Consider the following 17,591-nt stretch of genomic DNA (forward strand, 5'->3'; position numbering starts at 1 on the left):
TCAGTGGAGAAAAAGAACAAAAGAGGGACCGAAAATTCGAAACCACGCCATGAAGTTCCTTTTCTTAGAGCTGATGCATATAAACGGAGATAATTTCAACGATTCTTCATTTTCTAAAAAATCATTTTTCTCATTGGCAGTGGTATTATTTGTTCGTATCATCAGGAAAAACAAGGAGCCAACAGCACGCGGTGTTCCCAGGTAGTCACCCACCCAAGTACTAGCAGCGCCCGATGTTGCTTAACTTCGGTGATCGGACGAGAACCGGTGTATTGAACATGGTATGGCCGTTGGCGATAACGTGAAGGAGTAAGGAAAAATCAGTGGAGACAAAGAACAAAAGAGGTATCGGAAATTCGAAACCACGCCACGAAGTTCGTTTTCTTAGAGCTGATGCATATAAACGAAGATTATTTCAACGATTCTTCATTTTGTAAAATTAATTTTTCTCATTGGCAGTGGTATTATTTGTTCTTATCAGTAGGGAAAACAAGGAGCCAACAGCACGCTGTGTTCCCAGGTAATCACCCACCCAAGTACTAGCAGCGCCTGATGTTGCTTAACTTCGGTGATCGGACGAGAACCGGTGTATTCAACATGGTATGGCCGTTGGCGATAACGTGAAGGAGTAAAGAAAAATCAGGGGAGACAAAGAACAAAATTGGGATCGGAAATTCGAAACCACGCCATGAAGTTCGTTTCCTTAGATCTGATGCATATAAACGAAGATTATTTCAACGATTATTAATTTTGTAAAATTCATTTTTTGTCATTGGCAGTGGTATTACTTGTTGGTATCAGTAGGAAAAACAAGGAGCCAACAGCACGCGGTGTTCCCAGGTGTTCACCCACCCAAGTACAAGCAGCGCCCGATGTTGCTCAACTTCGGTGCTCGGACGAAAACTGGTGTATTCAACATGGTATGGCCGTTGGCGATAACGTGAAGGAGTAAGGAAAAATCAGTGGAGACAAAGAACAAAAGAGGTATCGGAAATTCGAAACCACGCCATGAACTTCCTTTTCTCAGGGCTGATGCATATAAACGGAGATTATTTCAACGATTCTTCATTTTGTAAAATTCATTTTTCTCATTGGCAGTGGTATTATTTGTTCGTATCAGCAGGAAAAACAAGGAGCCAACAGCACGCGGTGTTCCCAGGTGGTCACCCACCCAAGTACTAGCAGCGCCCGATGTTGCTTAACTTCGGTGATCGGACGAGAACCGGTGTATTCAACATGGTATGGCCGTTGGCGATAACGTGAAGGAGTAAGGAAAAATCAGTGGAGACAAGGAACAAAAGAGGTATCGGAAATTCGAAACCACGCCATGAAGTTCCTTTTCTTAGAGCTGATGCATATAAACGAAGATTATTTCAACGATTCTTCATTTTCTAAAAAATCATTTTTCTCATTGGCAGTGGTATTATTTTTTCGTATTAGCAGGAAAAACAAGGAGCCAACAGCACGCGGTGTTCCCAGGTAGTCACCCACCCAAGTACTAGCAGCGCCCGATGTTGCTTAACTTCGGTGATCGGACGAGAACCGGTGTATTCAACATGGTATGGCCGTTGGCGATAACGTGAAGGAGTAAGGAATAATCAGTGGAGAAAAAGAACAAAAGAGGGACCGGAAATTCGAAACCACGCCATGAAGTTCCTTTTCTTAGAGCTGGTGCATATAAACGGAGATAATTTCAACGATTCTTCATTTTGAAAAAATCATTTTCTCATTAGCAGTGGTATTGTTTGTTCGTGTCAGCAGGAAAAACAAGAAGCCAACAGCACGCGGTGTTCCCAAGTGGTCACCCACCCGAGTACTAGCAGCGCCCGATGTTGCTTAACTTCGGTGATCGGACGAGAACCGGTGTATTCAACTTGGTATGGCCGTTGGCGATCACGTGAAGGAGTAAGGAAAAATCAGTGGAGAAAAAGAACAAAAGAGGGACCGAAAATTCGAAACCACGCCATGAAGTTCCTTTTCTTAGAGCGGATGCATATAAACGGAGATAATTTCAACGATTCTTCATTTTGTAAAAAATAATTTTTCCCATTAGCAGTGGTATTATTTGTTGGTATCAGCAGGAAAAACAAGGAGCCAACAACACGCAGTGTTTCCAGGTGGTCACCCACCCAAGTACTAGCAGCGCCCGATGTTGCTTAACTTCGGTGATCGGACGAGAACCGGTGTATTCAACATGGTATGGCCGTTGGCCATAACGTGAAGGAGTAAGGAAAAATCAGTGGACAAAAAGAACAAATGAGGGACGGGAAATTCGAAACCACGCCATGAACTTCCTTTTCTTAGAGCTGATGCATATAAACGAAGATTATTTGTACGATTCTTCATTTTGTAAAAAATCATTTTTCTCATTAGCAGTGGTATTATTTGTTCGTATCAGTGCGGAAAACAAAGAACCAACAGCACGCGGTGTTCCCAGGTGGTCACCCACCCAAGTACTAGCAGCGCCCGATGTTGCTTAACTTCGGTGATGGGTCGAGAACCGGTGTATTCACATGGTATGGCCGTTGGCGATAACATGAAGGAGTAAGGAAAAATCAGTGGAGACAAAGAACAAAAGAGGTATCGGAAATTCGAAACCACGCCATGAAGTTCCTTTTCTTAGAGCTGATGCATATAAACGAAGATTATTTCAACGATTCTTCATTCTGTAAAATTCATTTTTCTCATTCGCAGTGGTATTATTTGTTCGTATCAGCAGGAAAAACAAGGAGCCAACAGCACGCGGTGTTCCCAGGTGGTCACCCACCCAAGTACTAGCAGCGCCCGATGTTGCTTAACTTCGGTGATCGGACGAGAACCGGTGTATTCAACATGGTATGGCCGTTGGCGATCACGTGAAGGAGTAAGGAAAAATCAGTGGAGACAAAGAACAAAAGAGGTATCGGAAATTCGAAACCACGCCATGAAGTTCCTTTTCTTAGAGCTGATGCATATAAACGAAGATTATTTCAACGATTCTTCATTCTGTAAAATTCATTTTTCTCATTCGCAGTGGTAATATTTGTTCTTATCAGTGCGGGAAACAAGGAGCCAACAGCACGCGGTGTTCCCAGGTGGTCACCCACCCAAGTACTAGCAGCGCCCGATGTTGCTTAACTTCGGTGTTCGGACGAGAACCGGTGTATTCAACATGGTATGGCCGTTGGCGATAACGTGAAGGAGTAAGGAAAAATCAGTGGAGAAAAAGAACAAAAGAGGGACCGAAAATTCGAAACCACGCCATGAAGTTCCTTTTCTTAGAGCTGATGCATATAAACGGAGATAATTTCAACGATTCTTCATTTTCTAAAAAATCATTTTTCTCATTAGCAGTGGTATTATTTGTTCGTATCAGCAGGAAAAACAAGAAGCTTACAGCACGCGGTGTTCCCAAGTGGTCACCCACGCAATTACTAGCAGCGCCCGATGTTGCTTATCTTCGGTGATCGGACGAGAACCGGTGTATTCAACATGGTATGGCCGTTGGCGATAACGTGAAGGAGTAAGGAATAATCAGGGGAGAAAAAGAACAAAAGAGGGACCGGAAATTCGAAACCACGCCATGAAGTTCCTTTTCTTAGAGCTGATGCATATAAACGGAGATAATTTCAACGATTCTTCATTTTCTAAAAAATCATTTTTCTCATTGGCAGTGGTATTATTTGTTCGTATCAGCAGGAAAAACAAGGAGCCAACAGCACGCGGTGTTCCCAGGTAGTCACCCACCCAAGTACTAGCAGCGCCCGATGTTGCTTAACTTCGGTGATCGGACGAGAACCGGTGTATTGAACACGGTATGGCCGTTGGCGATAACGTGAAGGAGTAAGGAAAAATCAGTGGAGACAAAGAACAAAAGAGGTATCGGAAATTCGAAACCACGATATGAAGTTCCTTTTCTTAGATCTGATGCATATAAACAGAGATAATTTCAACGATTTTTCATTTTGTAAAAAATCATTTTTCTCATTAGCAGTGGTATTATATGTTCGTATCAGGAGGGAAAACAAGGAGCCAACAGCACGCGGTGTTCCCATGTGGTCACCCACCCAAGTACTAGCAGCGCCCGATGTTGCTTAACTTCGGTGAACGGACGAGAACCGGTGTATTCAACATGGTATGGCCGTTGGCGATAACGTGAGGGAGTAAGGAATAATCAGTGGAGAAAAAGAACAAAAGAGGGACCGGAAATTCGAAACCACGCCATGAAGTTCCTTTTCTTAGAGCCGGTGCATATAAACGGAGATAATTTCAACGATTCTTCATTTTGTAAAAAATCATTTTTCTCATTAGCAGTGGTATTATATGTTCGTATCAGCAGGGAAAACAAGAAGCCAGCAGCACGCGGTGTTCCCAAGTGGTCACCCACCCGAGTACTAGCAGCGCCCGATGTTGCTTAACTTCGGTGATCGAACGTGAACCGGTGTATTCAACATGGTATGGCCGTTGGCGATAACGTGAAGGAGTAAGGAAAAATCAGTGGAGACAAAGAACAAAAGAGGTATCGGAAATTCGAAACCACGATATGAAGTTCCTTTTCTTAGATCTGATGCATATAAACGGAGATAATTTCAACGATTTTTCATTTTGTAAAAAATCATTTTTCTCATTAGCAGTGGTATTATATGTTCGTATCAGGAGGGAAAACAAGGAGCCAACAGCACGCGGTGTTCCCATGTGGTCACCCACCCAAGTACTAGCAGCGCCCGATGTTGCTTAACTTCGGTGATCGGACGAGAACCGGTGTATTCAACATGGTATGGCCGTTGGCGATCACGTGAAGGAGTAAGGAAAAATCAGTGGAGAAAAAGAACAAAAGAGGGACCGAAAATTCGAAACCACGCCATGAAGTTCCTTTTCTTAGAGCTGATGCATATAAACGGAGATAATTTCAACGATTCTTCATTTTCTAAAAAATCATTTTTCTCATTGGCAGTGGTATTATTTGTTCGTATCAGCAGGAAAAACAAGGAGCCAACAGCACGCGGTGTTCCCAGGTAGTCACCCACCCAAGTACTAGCAGCGCCCGATGTTGCTTAACTTCGGTGATCGAACGTGAACCGGTGTATTCAACATGGTATGGCCGTTGGCGATAACGTGAGGGAGTAAGGAATAATCAGTGGAGAAAAAGAACAAAAGAGGGACCGGAAATTCGAAACCACGCCATGAAGTTCCTTTTCTTAGAGCCGGTGCATATAAACGGAGATAATTTCAACGATTCTTCATTTTGTAAAAAATCATTTTTCTCATTAGCAGTGGTATTATATGTTCGTATCAGCAGGGAAAACAAGAAGCCAGCAGCACGCGGTGTTCCCAAGTGGTCACCCACCCGAGTACTAGCAGCGCCCGATGTTGCTTAACTTCGGTGATGGGACGAGAACCGGTGTATTCACATGGTATGGCCGTTGGCGATAACATGAAGGAGTAATTAAAAATTAGTGGAGAAAAATTACAAAATAGGGATCGGAAATTCGAAACCACGATATGAAGTTCCTTTTCTTAGATCTGATGCATATAAACGGAGATAATTTCAACGATTTTTCATTTTGTAAAAAATCATTTTTCTCATTAGCAGTGGTATTATTTGTTCGTATCAGGAGGGAAAACAAGGAGCCCACAGCACGCGGTGTTCCCATGTGGTCACCCACCCAAGTACTAGCAGCGCCCGATGTTGCTTAACTTCGGTGATCGGACGAGAACCGGTGTATTCAACATGGTATGGCCGTTGGCGATCACGTGAAGGAGTAAGGAAAAATCAGTGGAGACAAAGAACAAAAGAGGTATCGGAAATTCGAAACCACGATATGAAGATCCTTTTCTTAGATCTGATGCATATAAACGGAGATAATTTCAACGATTTTTCATTTTGTAAAAAATCATTTTTCTCATTACCAGTGGTATTATTTGTTCGTATCAGGAGGGAAAACAAGGAGCCAACGGCACGCGGTGTTCCCATGTGGTCACCCACCCAAGTACTAGCAGCGCCCGATGTTGCTTAACTTCGGTGATCGGACGAGAACCGGTGTATTCAACATGGTATGGCCGTTGGCGATCACGTGAAGGAGTAAGGAAAAATCAGTGGAGACAAAGAACAAAAGAGGTATCGGAAATTCGAAACCACGCCATGAAGTTCCTTTTCTTAGAGCTGATGCATATAAACGAAGATTATTTCAACGATTCTTCATTCTGTAAAATTCATTTTTCTCATTCGCAGTGGTAATATTTGTTCTTATCAGTGCGGGAAACAAGGAGCCAACAGCACGCGGTGTTCCCAGGTGGTCACCCACCCAAGTACTAGCAGCGCCCGATGTTGCTTAACTTCGGTGTTCGGACGAGAACCGGTGTATTCAACATGGTATGGCCGTTGGCGATAACGTAAAGGAGTAAGGAAAAAAATTAATGGAGAAAAAGAACAAAAGAGGGACCGAAAATTCGAAACCACGCCATGAAGTTCCTTTTCTTAGAGCTGATGCATATAAACGGAGATAATTTCAACGATTCTTCATTTTCTAAAAAATCATTTTTCTCATTAGCAGTGGTATTATTTGTTCGTATCAGCAGGAAAAACAAGAAGCCAACAGCACGCGGTGTTCCCAGGTAGTCACCCACCCAAGTACTAGCAGCGCCCGATGTTGCTTAACTTCGGTGATCGGACGAGAACCGGTGTATTCAACATGGTATGGCCGTTGGCGATAACGTAAAGGAGTAAGGAATAATCAGTGGAGAAAAAGAACAAAAGAGGGACCGAAAATTCGAAACCACGCCATGAAGTTCCTTTTCTTAGAGCTGATGCATATAAACGGAGATAATTTCAACGATTCTTCATTTTCTAAAAAATCATTTTTCTCATTGGCAGTGGTATTACTTGTTCGTATCAGCAGGAAAAACAAGGAGCCAACAGCACGCGGTGTTCCCAGGTAGTCACCCACCCGATTACTAGCAGCGCCCGATGTTGCTTATCTTCGGTGATCGGACGAGAACCGGTGTATTCAACATGGTATGGCCGTTGGCGATAACGTGAAGGAGTAAGGAAAAATCAGTGGAGAAAAAGAACAAAAGAGGGACCGGAAATTCGAAACCACGCCATGAAGTTCCTTTTCTTAGAGCCGGTGCATATAAACGGAGATAATTTCAACGATTCTTCATTTTGTAAAAAATCATTTTTCTCATTAGCAGTGGTATTATTTGTTCGTATCAGCAGGAAAAACAAGAAGCCAACAGCACGCGGTGTTCCCAAGTGGTCACCCACCCGAGTACTAGCAGCGCCCGATGTTGCTTAACTTCGGTGATGGGACGAGAACCGGTGTATTCACATGGTATGGCCGTTGGCGATGACATGAAGGAGTAAGGAAAAATCAGTGGAGAAAAAGAACAAAAGAGGGACCGAAAATTCGAAACCACGCCATGAAGTTCCTTTTCTTAGAGCTGATGCATATAAACGGAGATAATTTCAACGATTCTTCATTTTCTAAAAAATCATTTTTCTCATTGGCAGTGGTATTACTTGTTCGTATCAGCAGGAAAAACAAGGAGCCAACAGCACGCGGTGTTCCCAGGTAGTCACCCACCCAAGTACTAGCAGCGCCCGATGTTGCTTAACTTCGGTGATCGAACATGAACCGGTGTATTCAACATGGTATGGCCGTTGGCGATAACGTGAAGGAGTAAGGAAAAATCAGTAGAGAAAAAGAACAAAAGAGGGACCGGAAATTCGAAACCACGCCATGAAGTTCCTTTTCTTAGAGCCGGTGCATATAAACGGAGATAATTTCAACGATTCTTCATTTTGTAAAAAATCATTTTTCTCATTAGCAGTGGTATTATTTGTTCGTATCAGCAGGAAAAACAAGAAGCCAACAGCACGCGGTGTTCCCAAGTGGTCACCCACCCGAGTACTAGCAGCGCCCGATGTTGCTTAACTTCGGTGATGGGACGAGAACCGGTGTATTCACATGGTATGGCCGTTGGCGATAACATGAAGGAGTAAGGAAAAATCAGTGGAGAAAAAGAACTAAAGAGGGACCGAAAATTCGAAACCACGCCATGAAGTTCCTTTTCTTAGAGCTGATGCATATAAACGGAGATAATTTCAAGGATTCTTCATTTTCTAAAAAATCATTTTTCTCATTGGCAGTGGTATTATTTGTTCGTATCAGCAGGAAAAACAAGGAGCCAACAGCACGCGGTGTTCCCAGGTAGTCACCCACCCAAGTACTAGCAGCGCCCGATGTTGCTTAACTTCGGTGATCGAACGTGAACCGGTGTATTCAACATGGTATGGCCGTTGGCGATAACGTGAAGGAGTAAGGAATAATCTGGGGAGAAAAAGAACAAAAGAGGGACCGGAAATTCGAAACCACGCCATGAAGTTCCTTTTCTTAGAGCTGATGCATATAAACGGAGATAATTTCAACGATTCTTCATTTTCTAAAAAATCATTTTTCTCATTGGCAGTGGTATTATTTGTTCGTATCAGCAGGAAAAACAAGGAGCCAACAGCACGCGGTGTTCCCAGGTAGTCACCCACCCAAGTACTAGCAGCGCCCGATGTTGCTTAACTTCGGTGATCGGACGAGAACCGGTGTATTGAACATGGTATGGCCGTTGGCGATAACGTGAAGGAGTAAGGTAAAATCAGTGGAGACAAAGAACAAAAGAGGTATCGGAAATTCGAAACCACGATATGAAGTTCCTTTTCTTAGATCTGATGCATATAAACGGAGATAATTTCAACGATTTTTCATTTTGTAAAAAATCATTTTTCTCATTAGCAGTGGTATTATTTGTTCGTATCAGCAGGAAAAACAAGAAGCCAACAGCACGCGGTGTTCCCAAGTGGTCACCCACCCGAGTACTAGCAGCGCCCGATGTTGCTTAACTTCGGTGATGGGACGAGAACCGGTGTATTCAACATGGTATGGCCGTTGGCGATCACGTGAAGGAGTAAGGAAAAATCAGTGGAGACAAAGAACAAAAGAGGTATCGGAAATTCGAAACCACGATATGAAGATCCTTTTCTTAGATCTGATGCATATAAACGGAGATAATTTCAACGATTTTTCATTTTGTAAAAAATCATTTTTCTCATTACCAGTGGTATTATTTGTTCGTATCAGGAGGGAAAACAAGGAGCCAACGGCACGCGGTGTTCCCATGTGGTCACCCACCCAAGTACTAGCAGCGCCCGATGTTGCTTAACTTCGGTGATCGGACGAGAACCGGTGTATTCAACATGGTATGGCCGTTGGCGATCACGTGAAGGAGTAAGGAAAAATCAGTGGAGACAAAGAACAAAAGAGGTATCGGAAATTCGAAACCACGCCATGAAGTTCCTTTTCTTAGAGCTGATGCATATAAACGAAGATTATTTCAACGATTCTTCATTCTGTAAAATTCATTTTTCTCATTCGCAGTGGTAATATTTGTTCTTATCAGTGCGGGAAACAAGGAGCCAACAGCACGCGGTGTTCCCAGGTGGTCACCCACCCAAGTACTAGCAGCGCCCGATGTTGCTTAACTTCGGTGTTCGGACGAGAACCGGTGTATTCAACATGGTATGGCCGTTGGCGATAACGTAAAGGAGTAAGGAAAAAAATTAATGGAGAAAAAGAACAAAAGAGGGACCGAAAATTCGAAACCACGCCATGAAGTTCCTTTTCTTAGAGCTGATGCATATAAACGGAGATAATTTCAACGATTCTTCATTTTCTAAAAAATCATTTTTCTCATTAGCAGTGGTATTATTTGTTCGTATCAGCAGGAAAAACAAGAAGCCAACAGCACGCGGTGTTCCCAGGTAGTCACCCACCCAAGTACTAGCAGCGCCCGATGTTGCTTAACTTCGGTGATCGGACGAGAACCGGTGTATTCAACATGGTATGGCCGTTGGCGATAACGTAAAGGAGTAAGGAATAATCAGTGGAGAAAAAGAACAAAAGAGGGACCGAAAATTCGAAACCACGCCATGAAGTTCCTTTTCTTAGAGCTGATGCATATAAACGGAGATAATTTCAACGATTCTTCATTTTCTAAAAAATCATTTTTCTCATTGGCAGTGGTATTACTTGTTCGTATCAGCAGGAAAAACAAGGAGCCAACAGCACGCGGTGTTCCCAGGTAGTCACCCACCCGATTACTAGCAGCGCCCGATGTTGCTTATCTTCGGTGATCGGACGAGAACCGGTGTATTCAACATGGTATGGCCGTTGGCGATAACGTGAAGGAGTAAGGAAAAATCAGTGGAGAAAAAGAACAAAAGAGGGACCGGAAATTCGAAACCACGCCATGAAGTTCCTTTTCTTAGAGCCGGTGCATATAAACGGAGATAATTTCAACGATTCTTCATTTTGTAAAAAATCATTTTTCTCATTAGCAGTGGTATTATTTGTTCGTATCAGCAGGAAAAACAAGAAGCCAACAGCACGCGGTGTTCCCAAGTGGTCACCCACCCGAGTACTAGCAGCGCCCGATGTTGCTTAACTTCGGTGATGGGACGAGAACCGGTGTATTCACATGGTATGGCCGTTGGCGATGACATGAAGGAGTAAGGAAAAATCAGTGGAGAAAAAGAACAAAAGAGGGACCGAAAATTCGAAACCACGCCATGAAGTTCCTTTTCTTAGAGCTGATGCATATAAACGGAGATAATTTCAACGATTCTTCATTTTCTAAAAAATCATTTTTCTCATTGGCAGTGGTATTACTTGTTCGTATCAGCAGGAAAAACAAGGAGCCAACAGCACGCGGTGTTCCCAGGTAGTCACCCACCCAAGTACTAGCAGCGCCCGATGTTGCTTAACTTCGGTGATCGAACATGAACCGGTGTATTCAACATGGTATGGCCGTTGGCGATAACGTGAAGGAGTAAGGAAAAATCAGTAGAGAAAAAGAACAAAAGAGGGACCGGAAATTCGAAACCACGCCATGAAGTTCCTTTTCTTAGAGCCGGTGCATATAAACGGAGATAATTTCAACGATTCTTCATTTTGTAAAAAATCATTTTTCTCATTAGCAGTGGTATTATTTGTTCGTATCAGCAGGAAAAACAAGAAGCCAACAGCACGCGGTGTTCCCAAGTGGTCACCCACCCGAGTACTAGCAGCGCCCGATGTTGCTTAACTTCGGTGATGGGACGAGAACCGGTGTATTCACATGGTATGGCCGTTGGCGATAACATGAAGGAGTAAGGAAAAATCAGTGGAGAAAAAGAACTAAAGAGGGACCGAAAATTCGAAACCACGCCATGAAGTTCCTTTTCTTAGAGCTGATGCATATAAACGGAGATAATTTCAAGGATTCTTCATTTTCTAAAAAATCATTTTTCTCATTGGCAGTGGTATTATTTGTTCGTATCAGCAGGAAAAACAAGGAGCCAACAGCACGCGGTGTTCCCAGGTAGTCACCCACCCAAGTACTAGCAGCGCCCGATGTTGCTTAACTTCGGTGATCGAACGTGAACCGGTGTATTCAACATGGTATGGCCGTTGGCGATAACGTGAAGGAGTAAGGAATAATCTGGGGAGAAAAAGAACAAAAGAGGGACCGGAAATTCGAAACCACGCCATGAAGTTCCTTTTCTTAGAGCTGATGCATATAAACGGAGATAATTTCAACGATTCTTCATTTTCTAAAAAATCATTTTTCTCATTGGCAGTGGTATTATTTGTTCGTATCAGCAGGAAAAACAAGGAGCCAACAGCACGCGGTGTTCCCAGGTAGTCACCCACCCAAGTACTAGCAGCGCCCGATGTTGCTTAACTTCGGTGATCGGACGAGAACCGGTGTATTGAACATGGTATGGCCGTTGGCGATAACGTGAAGGAGTAAGGTAAAATCAGTGGAGACAAAGAACAAAAGAGGTATCGGAAATTCGAAACCACGATATGAAGTTCCTTTTCTTAGATCTGATGCATATAAACGGAGATAATTTCAACGATTTTTCATTTTGTAAAAAATCATTTTTCTCATTAGCAGTGGTATTATTTGTTCGTATCAGCAGGAAAAACAAGAAGCCAACAGCACGCGGTGTTCCCAAGTGGTCACCCACCCGAGTACTAGCAGCGCCCGATGTTGCTTAACTTCGGTGATGGGACGAGAACCGGTGTATTCACATGGTATGGCCGTTGGCGATAACATGAAGGAGTAAGGAAAAATCAGTGGAGAAAAAGAACTAAAGAGGGACCGAAAATTCGAAACCACGCCATGAAGTTCCTTTTCTTAGAGCTGATGCATATAAACGGAGATAATTTCAAGGATTCTTCATTTTCTAAAAAATCATTTTTCTCATTGGCAGTGGTATTATTTGTTCGTATCAGCAGGAAAAACAAGGAGCCAACAGCACGCGGTGTTCCCAGGTAGTCACCCACCCAAGTACTAGCAGCGCCCGATGTTGCTTAACTTCGGTGATCGGACGAGAACCGGTGTATTCAACATGGTATGGCCGTTGGCGATCACGTGAAGGAGTAAGGAAAAATCAGTGGAGACAAAGAACAAAAGAGGTATCGGAAATTCGAAACCACGCCATGAAGTTCCTTTTCTTAGAGCTGATGCATATAAACGAAGATTATTTCAACGATTCTTCATTCTGTAAAATTCATTTTTCTCATTCGCAGTGGTAATATTTGTTCTTATCAGTGCGGGAAACAAGGAGCCAACAGCACGCGGTGTTCCCAGGTGGTCACCCACCCAAGTACTAGCAGCGCCCGATGTTGCTTAACTTCGGTGTTCGGACGAGAACCGGTGTATTCAACATGGTATGGCCGTTGGCGATAACGTAAAGGAGTAAGGAAAAAAATTAATGGAGAAAAAGAACAAAAGAGGGACCGAAAATTCGAAACCACGCCATGAAGTTCCTTTTCTTAGAGCTGATGCATATAAACGGAGATAATTTCAACGATTCTTCATTTTCTAAAAAATCATTTTTCTCATTAGCAGTGGTATTATTTGTTCGTATCAGCAGGAAAAACAAGAAGCCAACAGCACGCGGTGTTCCCAGGTAGTCACCCACCCAAGTACTAGCAGCGCCCGATGTTGCTTAACTTCGGTGATCGGACGAGAACCGGTGTATTCAACATGGTATGGCCGTTGGCGATAACGTAAAGGAGTAAGGAATAATCAGTGGAGAAAAAGAACAAAAGAGGGACCGAAAATTCGAAACCACGCCATGAAGTTCCTTTTCTTAGAGCTGATGCATATAAACGGAGATAATTTCAACGATTCTTCATTTTCTAAAAAATCATTTTTCTCATTGGCAGTGGTATTACTTGTTCGTATCAGCCGGAAAAACAAGGAGCCAACAGCACGCGGTGTTCCCAGGTAGTCACCCACCCGATTACTAGCAGCGCCCGATGTTGCTTATCTTCGGTGATCGGACGAGAACCGGTGTATTCAACATGGTATGGCCGTTGGCGATAACGTGAAGGAGTAAGGAAAAATCAGTGGAGAAAAAGAACAAAAGAGGGACCGGAAATTCGAAACCACGCCATGAAGTTCCTTTTCTTAGAGCCGGTGCATATAAACGGAGATAATTTCAACGATTCTTCATTTTGTAAAAAATCATTTTTCTCATTAGCAGTGGTATTATTTGTTCGTATCAGCAGGAAAAACAAGAAGCCAACAGCACGCGGTGTTCCCAAGTGGTCACCCACCCGAGTACTAGCAGCGCCCGATGTTGCTTAACTTCGGTGATGGGACGAGAACCGGTGTATTCACATGGTATGGCCGTTGGCGATGACATGAAGGAGTAAGGAAAAATCAGTGGAGAAAAAGAACAAAAGAGGGACCGAAAATTCGAAACCACGCCATGAAGTTCCTTTTCTTAGAGCTGATGCATATAAACGGAGATAATTTCAACGATTCTTCATTTTCTAAAAAATCATTTTTCTCATTGGCAGTTGTATTACTTGTTCGTATCAGCAGGAAAAACAAGGAGCCAACAGCACGCGGTGTTCCCAGGTAGTCACCCACCCAAGTACTAGCAGCGCCCGATGTTGCTTAACTTCGGTGATCGAACATGAACCGGTGTATTCAACATGGTATGGCCGTTGGCGATAACGTGAAGGAGTAAGGAAAAATCAGTAGAGAAAAAGAACAAAAGAGGGACCGGAAATTCGAAACCACGCCATGAAGTTCCTTTTCTTAGAGCCGGTGCATATAAACGGAGATAATTTCAACGATTCTTCATTTTGTAAAAAATCATTTTTCTCATTAGCAGTGGTATTATTTGTTCGTATCAGCAGGAAAAACAAGAAGCCAACAGCACGCGGTGTTCCCAAGTGGTCACCCACCCGAGTACTAGCAGCGCCCGATGTTGCTTAACTTCGGTGATGGGACGAGAACCGGTGTATTCACATGGTATGGCCGTTGGCGATAACATGAAGGAGTAAGGAAAAATCAGTGGAGAAAAAGAACTAAAGAGGGACCGAAAATTCGAAACCACGCCATGAAGTTCCTTTTCTTAGAGCTGATGCATATAAACGGAGATAATTTCAAGGATTCTTCATTTTCTAAAAAATCATTTTTCTCATTGGCAGTGGTATTATTTGTTCGTATCAGCAGGAAAAACAAGGAGCCAACAGCACGCGGTGTTCCCAGGTAGTCACCCACCCAAGTACTAGCAGCGCCCGATGTTGCTTAACTTCGGTGATCGAACGTGAACCGGTGTATTCAACATGGTATGGCCGTTGGCGATAACGTGAAGGAGTAAGGAATAATCAGGGGAGAAAAAGAACAAAAGAGGGACCGGAAATTCGAAACCACGCCATGAAGTTCCTTTTCTTAGAGCTGATGCATATAAACGGAGATAATTTCAACGATTCTTCATTTTCTAAAAAATCATTTTTCTCATTGGCAGTGGTATTATTTGTTCGTATCAGCAGGAAAAACAAGGAGCCAACAGCACGCGGTGTTCCCAGGTAGTCACCCACCCAAGTACTAGCAGCGCCCGATGTTGCTTAACTTCGGTGATCGGACGAGAACCGGTGTATTGAACATGGTATGGCCGTTGGCGATAACGTGAAGGAGTAAGGTAAAATCAGTGGAGACAAAGAACAAAAGAGGTATCGGAAATTCGAAACCACGATATGAAGTTCCTTTTTTTAGATCTGATGCATATAAACGGAGATAATTTCAACGATTTTTCATTTTGTAAAAAATCATTTTTCTCATTAGCAGTGGTATTATTTGTTCGTATCAGCAGGAAAAACAAGAAGCCAACAGCACGCGGTGTTCCCAAGTGGTCACCCACCCGAGTACTAGCAGCGCCCGATGTTGCTTAACTTCGGTGATGGGACGAGAACCGGTGTATTCACATGGTATGGCCGTTGGCGATAACATGAAGGAGTAAGGAAAAATCAGTGGAGAAAAAGAACTAAAGAGGGACCGAAAATTCGAAACCACGCCATGAAGTTCCTTTTCTTAGAGCTGATGCATATAAACGGAGATAATTTCAAGGATTCTTCATTTTCTAAAAAATCATTTTTCTCATTGGCAGTGGTATTATTTGTTCGTATCAGCAGGAAAAACAAGGAGCCAACAGCACGCGGTGTTCCCAGGTAGTCACCCACCCAAGTACTAGCAGCGCCCGATGTTGCTTAACTTCGGTGATCGAACGTGAACCGGTGTATTCAACATGGTATGGCCGTTGGCGATAACGTGAAGGAGTAAGGAATAATCAGGGGAGAAAAAGAACAAAAGAGGGACCGGAAATTCGAAACCACGCCATGAAGTTCCTTTTCTTAGAGCTGATGCATATAAACGGAGATAATTTCAACGATTCTTCATTTTCTAAAAAATCATTTTTCTCATTGGCAGTGGTATTATTTGTTCGTATCAGCAGGAAAAACAAGGAGCCAACAGCACGCGGTGTTCCCAGGTAGTCACCCACCCAAGTACTAGCAGCGCCCGATGTTGCTTAACTTCGGTGATCGGACGAGAACCGGTGTATTGAACATGGTATGGCCGTTGGCGATAACGTGAAGGAGTAAGGTAAAATCAGTGGAGACAAAGAACAAAAGAGGTATCGGAAATTCGAAACCACGATATGAAGTTCCTTTTCTTAGATCTGATGCATATAAACGGAGATAATTTCAACGATTTTTCATTTTGTAAAAAATCATTTTTCTCATTAGCAGTGGTATTATATGTTCGTATCAGGAGGGAAAACAAGGAGCCAACAGCACGCGGTGTTCCCATGTGGTCACCCACCCAAGTACTAGCAGCGCCCGATGTTGCTTAACTTCGGTGATCGGACGAGAACCGGTGTATTCAACATGGTATGGCCGTTGGCGATCACGTGAAGGAGTAAGGAAAAATCAGTGGAGAAAAAGAACAAAAGAGGGACCGAAAATTCGAAACCACGCCATGAAGTTCCTTTCCTTAGAGCCGGTGCATATAAACGGAGATAATTTCAACGATTCTTCATTTTGTAAAAAATCATTTTTCTCATTAGCAGTGGTATTATTTGTTCGTATCAGCAGGGAAAACAAGAAGCCAGCAGCACGCGGTGTTCCCAAGTGGTCACCCACCCGAGTACTAGCAGCGCCCGATGTTGCTTAACTTCGGTGATGGGACGAGAACCGGTGTATTCACATGGTATGGCCGTTGGCGATAACATGAAGGAGTAATTAAAAATTAGTGGAGAAAAATTACAAAATAGGGATCGGAAATTCGAAACCACGATATGAAGTTCCTTTTCTTAGATCTGATGCATATAAACGGAGATAATTTCAACGATTTTTCATTTTGTAAAAAATCATTTTTCTCATTAGCAGTGGTATTATTTGTTCGTATCAGGAGGGAAAACAAGGAGCCAACAGCACGCGGTGTTCCCATGTGGTCACCCACCCAAGTACTAGCAGCGCCCGATGTTGCTTAACTTCGGTGATCGGACGAGAACCGGTGTATTCAACATGGTATGGCCGTTGGCGATCACGTGAAGGAGTAAGGAAAAATCAGTGGAGACAAAGAACAAAAGAGGTATCGGAAATTCGAAACCACGATATGAAGTTCCTTTTCTTAGAGCTGATGCATATAAACGGAGATAATTTCAACGATTCTTCATTTTCTAAATAATCATTTTTCTCATTGGCAGTGGTATTATTTGTTCGTATCAGCAGGAAAAACAAGAAGCCAACAGCACGCGGTGTTCCCAAGTGGTCACCCACCCGAGTACTAGCAGCGCCCGATGTTGCTTAACTTCGGTGATGGGACGAGAACCGGTGTATTCACATGGTATGGCCGTTGGCGATAACATGAAGGAGTAAGGAAAAATCAGTGGAGAAAAAGAACTAAAGAGGGACCGAAAATTCGAAACCACGCCATGAAGTTCCTTTTCTTAGAGCTGATGCATATAAACGGAGATAATTTCAAGGATTCTTCATTTTCTAAAAAATCATTTTTCTCATTGGCAGTGGTATTATTTGTTCGTATCAGCAGGAAAAACAAGGAGCCAACAGCACGCGGTGTTCCCAGGTAGTCACCCACCCAAGTACTAGCAGCGCCCGATGTTGCTTAACTTCGGTGATCGAACGTGAACCGGTGTATTCAACATGGTATGGCCGTTGGCGATAACGTGAAGGAGTAAGGAATAATCAGGG

General features: G+C 43.2%; 38 non-coding genes and 17 pseudogenes across 38 annotated transcripts; all 55 read right to left on the minus strand.

Annotated features, from left to right (window-relative positions):
• Window positions 1-176: 176 nt before the first annotated feature.
• Window positions 177-295, minus strand: LOC149064123 (5S ribosomal RNA). The gene has a single exon (XR_016196006.1). It is a non-coding gene; the product is annotated as a 5S ribosomal RNA (ribosomal RNA).
• Window positions 296-495: 200 nt separating this feature from the next.
• Window positions 496-614, minus strand: LOC149064124 (5S ribosomal RNA). The gene has a single exon (XR_016195986.1). It is a non-coding gene; the product is annotated as a 5S ribosomal RNA (ribosomal RNA).
• Window positions 615-815: 201 nt separating this feature from the next.
• LOC149064125 (5S ribosomal RNA) lies at window positions 816-934 on the minus strand (annotated as a pseudogene).
• A 200-nt stretch (window positions 935-1,134) lies between these two features.
• On the minus strand, window positions 1,135-1,253 carry LOC149064126 (5S ribosomal RNA). The gene has a single exon (XR_016196062.1). It is a non-coding gene; the product is annotated as a 5S ribosomal RNA (ribosomal RNA).
• A 201-nt stretch (window positions 1,254-1,454) lies between these two features.
• LOC149064127 (5S ribosomal RNA) lies at window positions 1,455-1,573 on the minus strand. The gene has a single exon (XR_016195864.1). It is a non-coding gene; the product is annotated as a 5S ribosomal RNA (ribosomal RNA).
• A 199-nt stretch (window positions 1,574-1,772) lies between these two features.
• LOC149064128 (5S ribosomal RNA) lies at window positions 1,773-1,891 on the minus strand. Its single transcript, XR_016195904.1, has one exon. It is a non-coding gene; the product is annotated as a 5S ribosomal RNA (ribosomal RNA).
• Window positions 1,892-2,092: 201 nt separating this feature from the next.
• Window positions 2,093-2,211, minus strand: LOC149064129 (5S ribosomal RNA). Its single transcript, XR_016195957.1, has one exon. It is a non-coding gene; the product is annotated as a 5S ribosomal RNA (ribosomal RNA).
• A 201-nt stretch (window positions 2,212-2,412) lies between these two features.
• Window positions 2,413-2,530, minus strand: LOC149064130 (5S ribosomal RNA; annotated as a pseudogene).
• A 200-nt stretch (window positions 2,531-2,730) lies between these two features.
• On the minus strand, window positions 2,731-2,849 carry LOC149064131 (5S ribosomal RNA). Its single transcript, XR_016196069.1, has one exon. It is a non-coding gene; the product is annotated as a 5S ribosomal RNA (ribosomal RNA).
• A 200-nt stretch (window positions 2,850-3,049) lies between these two features.
• Window positions 3,050-3,168, minus strand: LOC149064132 (5S ribosomal RNA). The gene has a single exon (XR_016195762.1). It is a non-coding gene; the product is annotated as a 5S ribosomal RNA (ribosomal RNA).
• A 201-nt stretch (window positions 3,169-3,369) lies between these two features.
• Window positions 3,370-3,488, minus strand: LOC149064133 (5S ribosomal RNA; annotated as a pseudogene).
• A 201-nt stretch (window positions 3,489-3,689) lies between these two features.
• On the minus strand, window positions 3,690-3,808 carry LOC149064134 (5S ribosomal RNA). Its single transcript, XR_016196005.1, has one exon. It is a non-coding gene; the product is annotated as a 5S ribosomal RNA (ribosomal RNA).
• A 201-nt stretch (window positions 3,809-4,009) lies between these two features.
• LOC149064135 (5S ribosomal RNA) lies at window positions 4,010-4,128 on the minus strand. Its single transcript, XR_016195892.1, has one exon. It is a non-coding gene; the product is annotated as a 5S ribosomal RNA (ribosomal RNA).
• Window positions 4,129-4,329: 201 nt separating this feature from the next.
• On the minus strand, window positions 4,330-4,448 carry LOC149064136 (5S ribosomal RNA). The gene has a single exon (XR_016195989.1). It is a non-coding gene; the product is annotated as a 5S ribosomal RNA (ribosomal RNA).
• Window positions 4,449-4,649: 201 nt separating this feature from the next.
• On the minus strand, window positions 4,650-4,768 carry LOC149064137 (5S ribosomal RNA). The gene has a single exon (XR_016196080.1). It is a non-coding gene; the product is annotated as a 5S ribosomal RNA (ribosomal RNA).
• A 201-nt stretch (window positions 4,769-4,969) lies between these two features.
• Window positions 4,970-5,088, minus strand: LOC149064138 (5S ribosomal RNA). The gene has a single exon (XR_016195912.1). It is a non-coding gene; the product is annotated as a 5S ribosomal RNA (ribosomal RNA).
• Window positions 5,089-5,289: 201 nt separating this feature from the next.
• Window positions 5,290-5,407, minus strand: LOC149064139 (5S ribosomal RNA; annotated as a pseudogene).
• A 201-nt stretch (window positions 5,408-5,608) lies between these two features.
• On the minus strand, window positions 5,609-5,727 carry LOC149064140 (5S ribosomal RNA). The gene has a single exon (XR_016195887.1). It is a non-coding gene; the product is annotated as a 5S ribosomal RNA (ribosomal RNA).
• Window positions 5,728-5,928: 201 nt separating this feature from the next.
• LOC149064141 (5S ribosomal RNA) lies at window positions 5,929-6,047 on the minus strand. Its single transcript, XR_016195806.1, has one exon. It is a non-coding gene; the product is annotated as a 5S ribosomal RNA (ribosomal RNA).
• A 200-nt stretch (window positions 6,048-6,247) lies between these two features.
• LOC149064142 (5S ribosomal RNA) lies at window positions 6,248-6,366 on the minus strand. Its single transcript, XR_016195773.1, has one exon. It is a non-coding gene; the product is annotated as a 5S ribosomal RNA (ribosomal RNA).
• A 203-nt stretch (window positions 6,367-6,569) lies between these two features.
• LOC149064143 (5S ribosomal RNA) lies at window positions 6,570-6,688 on the minus strand. Its single transcript, XR_016195865.1, has one exon. It is a non-coding gene; the product is annotated as a 5S ribosomal RNA (ribosomal RNA).
• Window positions 6,689-6,889: 201 nt separating this feature from the next.
• Window positions 6,890-7,008, minus strand: LOC149064144 (5S ribosomal RNA; annotated as a pseudogene).
• Window positions 7,009-7,209: 201 nt separating this feature from the next.
• Window positions 7,210-7,327, minus strand: LOC149064145 (5S ribosomal RNA; annotated as a pseudogene).
• Window positions 7,328-7,528: 201 nt separating this feature from the next.
• On the minus strand, window positions 7,529-7,647 carry LOC149064146 (5S ribosomal RNA). Its single transcript, XR_016196036.1, has one exon. It is a non-coding gene; the product is annotated as a 5S ribosomal RNA (ribosomal RNA).
• Window positions 7,648-7,848: 201 nt separating this feature from the next.
• Window positions 7,849-7,966, minus strand: LOC149064147 (5S ribosomal RNA; annotated as a pseudogene).
• A 201-nt stretch (window positions 7,967-8,167) lies between these two features.
• On the minus strand, window positions 8,168-8,286 carry LOC149064148 (5S ribosomal RNA). Its single transcript, XR_016195913.1, has one exon. It is a non-coding gene; the product is annotated as a 5S ribosomal RNA (ribosomal RNA).
• A 201-nt stretch (window positions 8,287-8,487) lies between these two features.
• LOC149064149 (5S ribosomal RNA) lies at window positions 8,488-8,606 on the minus strand. The gene has a single exon (XR_016196008.1). It is a non-coding gene; the product is annotated as a 5S ribosomal RNA (ribosomal RNA).
• A 201-nt stretch (window positions 8,607-8,807) lies between these two features.
• On the minus strand, window positions 8,808-8,926 carry LOC149064150 (5S ribosomal RNA). Its single transcript, XR_016196047.1, has one exon. It is a non-coding gene; the product is annotated as a 5S ribosomal RNA (ribosomal RNA).
• A 201-nt stretch (window positions 8,927-9,127) lies between these two features.
• LOC149064151 (5S ribosomal RNA) lies at window positions 9,128-9,246 on the minus strand. The gene has a single exon (XR_016195818.1). It is a non-coding gene; the product is annotated as a 5S ribosomal RNA (ribosomal RNA).
• Window positions 9,247-9,446: 200 nt separating this feature from the next.
• Window positions 9,447-9,565, minus strand: LOC149064152 (5S ribosomal RNA). The gene has a single exon (XR_016195784.1). It is a non-coding gene; the product is annotated as a 5S ribosomal RNA (ribosomal RNA).
• Window positions 9,566-9,768: 203 nt separating this feature from the next.
• On the minus strand, window positions 9,769-9,887 carry LOC149064153 (5S ribosomal RNA). The gene has a single exon (XR_016195866.1). It is a non-coding gene; the product is annotated as a 5S ribosomal RNA (ribosomal RNA).
• A 201-nt stretch (window positions 9,888-10,088) lies between these two features.
• LOC149064154 (5S ribosomal RNA) lies at window positions 10,089-10,207 on the minus strand (annotated as a pseudogene).
• A 201-nt stretch (window positions 10,208-10,408) lies between these two features.
• On the minus strand, window positions 10,409-10,526 carry LOC149064155 (5S ribosomal RNA; annotated as a pseudogene).
• Window positions 10,527-10,727: 201 nt separating this feature from the next.
• On the minus strand, window positions 10,728-10,846 carry LOC149064156 (5S ribosomal RNA). Its single transcript, XR_016196037.1, has one exon. It is a non-coding gene; the product is annotated as a 5S ribosomal RNA (ribosomal RNA).
• A 201-nt stretch (window positions 10,847-11,047) lies between these two features.
• Window positions 11,048-11,165, minus strand: LOC149064157 (5S ribosomal RNA; annotated as a pseudogene).
• A 201-nt stretch (window positions 11,166-11,366) lies between these two features.
• LOC149064158 (5S ribosomal RNA) lies at window positions 11,367-11,485 on the minus strand. The gene has a single exon (XR_016195914.1). It is a non-coding gene; the product is annotated as a 5S ribosomal RNA (ribosomal RNA).
• A 201-nt stretch (window positions 11,486-11,686) lies between these two features.
• Window positions 11,687-11,805, minus strand: LOC149064159 (5S ribosomal RNA). Its single transcript, XR_016196009.1, has one exon. It is a non-coding gene; the product is annotated as a 5S ribosomal RNA (ribosomal RNA).
• A 201-nt stretch (window positions 11,806-12,006) lies between these two features.
• Window positions 12,007-12,124, minus strand: LOC149064160 (5S ribosomal RNA; annotated as a pseudogene).
• Window positions 12,125-12,325: 201 nt separating this feature from the next.
• LOC149064161 (5S ribosomal RNA) lies at window positions 12,326-12,444 on the minus strand. Its single transcript, XR_016195867.1, has one exon. It is a non-coding gene; the product is annotated as a 5S ribosomal RNA (ribosomal RNA).
• A 200-nt stretch (window positions 12,445-12,644) lies between these two features.
• On the minus strand, window positions 12,645-12,763 carry LOC149064162 (5S ribosomal RNA). The gene has a single exon (XR_016195795.1). It is a non-coding gene; the product is annotated as a 5S ribosomal RNA (ribosomal RNA).
• A 203-nt stretch (window positions 12,764-12,966) lies between these two features.
• Window positions 12,967-13,085, minus strand: LOC149064163 (5S ribosomal RNA). Its single transcript, XR_016195869.1, has one exon. It is a non-coding gene; the product is annotated as a 5S ribosomal RNA (ribosomal RNA).
• Window positions 13,086-13,286: 201 nt separating this feature from the next.
• LOC149064164 (5S ribosomal RNA) lies at window positions 13,287-13,405 on the minus strand (annotated as a pseudogene).
• Window positions 13,406-13,606: 201 nt separating this feature from the next.
• LOC149064165 (5S ribosomal RNA) lies at window positions 13,607-13,724 on the minus strand (annotated as a pseudogene).
• Window positions 13,725-13,925: 201 nt separating this feature from the next.
• On the minus strand, window positions 13,926-14,044 carry LOC149064166 (5S ribosomal RNA). The gene has a single exon (XR_016196038.1). It is a non-coding gene; the product is annotated as a 5S ribosomal RNA (ribosomal RNA).
• A 201-nt stretch (window positions 14,045-14,245) lies between these two features.
• LOC149064167 (5S ribosomal RNA) lies at window positions 14,246-14,363 on the minus strand (annotated as a pseudogene).
• Window positions 14,364-14,564: 201 nt separating this feature from the next.
• Window positions 14,565-14,683, minus strand: LOC149064168 (5S ribosomal RNA). The gene has a single exon (XR_016195915.1). It is a non-coding gene; the product is annotated as a 5S ribosomal RNA (ribosomal RNA).
• A 201-nt stretch (window positions 14,684-14,884) lies between these two features.
• Window positions 14,885-15,003, minus strand: LOC149064169 (5S ribosomal RNA). Its single transcript, XR_016196010.1, has one exon. It is a non-coding gene; the product is annotated as a 5S ribosomal RNA (ribosomal RNA).
• Window positions 15,004-15,204: 201 nt separating this feature from the next.
• On the minus strand, window positions 15,205-15,322 carry LOC149064170 (5S ribosomal RNA; annotated as a pseudogene).
• Window positions 15,323-15,523: 201 nt separating this feature from the next.
• LOC149064171 (5S ribosomal RNA) lies at window positions 15,524-15,642 on the minus strand. The gene has a single exon (XR_016195916.1). It is a non-coding gene; the product is annotated as a 5S ribosomal RNA (ribosomal RNA).
• Window positions 15,643-15,843: 201 nt separating this feature from the next.
• LOC149064172 (5S ribosomal RNA) lies at window positions 15,844-15,962 on the minus strand. The gene has a single exon (XR_016196011.1). It is a non-coding gene; the product is annotated as a 5S ribosomal RNA (ribosomal RNA).
• A 201-nt stretch (window positions 15,963-16,163) lies between these two features.
• Window positions 16,164-16,282, minus strand: LOC149064173 (5S ribosomal RNA). Its single transcript, XR_016196081.1, has one exon. It is a non-coding gene; the product is annotated as a 5S ribosomal RNA (ribosomal RNA).
• A 201-nt stretch (window positions 16,283-16,483) lies between these two features.
• On the minus strand, window positions 16,484-16,601 carry LOC149064174 (5S ribosomal RNA; annotated as a pseudogene).
• Window positions 16,602-16,802: 201 nt separating this feature from the next.
• Window positions 16,803-16,921, minus strand: LOC149064175 (5S ribosomal RNA). The gene has a single exon (XR_016196082.1). It is a non-coding gene; the product is annotated as a 5S ribosomal RNA (ribosomal RNA).
• Window positions 16,922-17,122: 201 nt separating this feature from the next.
• On the minus strand, window positions 17,123-17,240 carry LOC149064176 (5S ribosomal RNA; annotated as a pseudogene).
• Window positions 17,241-17,441: 201 nt separating this feature from the next.
• On the minus strand, window positions 17,442-17,560 carry LOC149064177 (5S ribosomal RNA). The gene has a single exon (XR_016195917.1). It is a non-coding gene; the product is annotated as a 5S ribosomal RNA (ribosomal RNA).
• Between the last annotated feature and the right edge of the window lie 31 nt (window positions 17,561-17,591).

This window comes from Pholcus phalangioides, unplaced genomic scaffold (genome assembly GCF_987345545.1).
Source record: "Pholcus phalangioides strain wild (caught in Gottingen) unplaced genomic scaffold, Ppha-v1.0 ptg000042l_1, whole genome shotgun sequence".
Classification (NCBI taxonomy): domain Eukaryota; kingdom Metazoa; phylum Arthropoda; class Arachnida; order Araneae; family Pholcidae; genus Pholcus; species Pholcus phalangioides.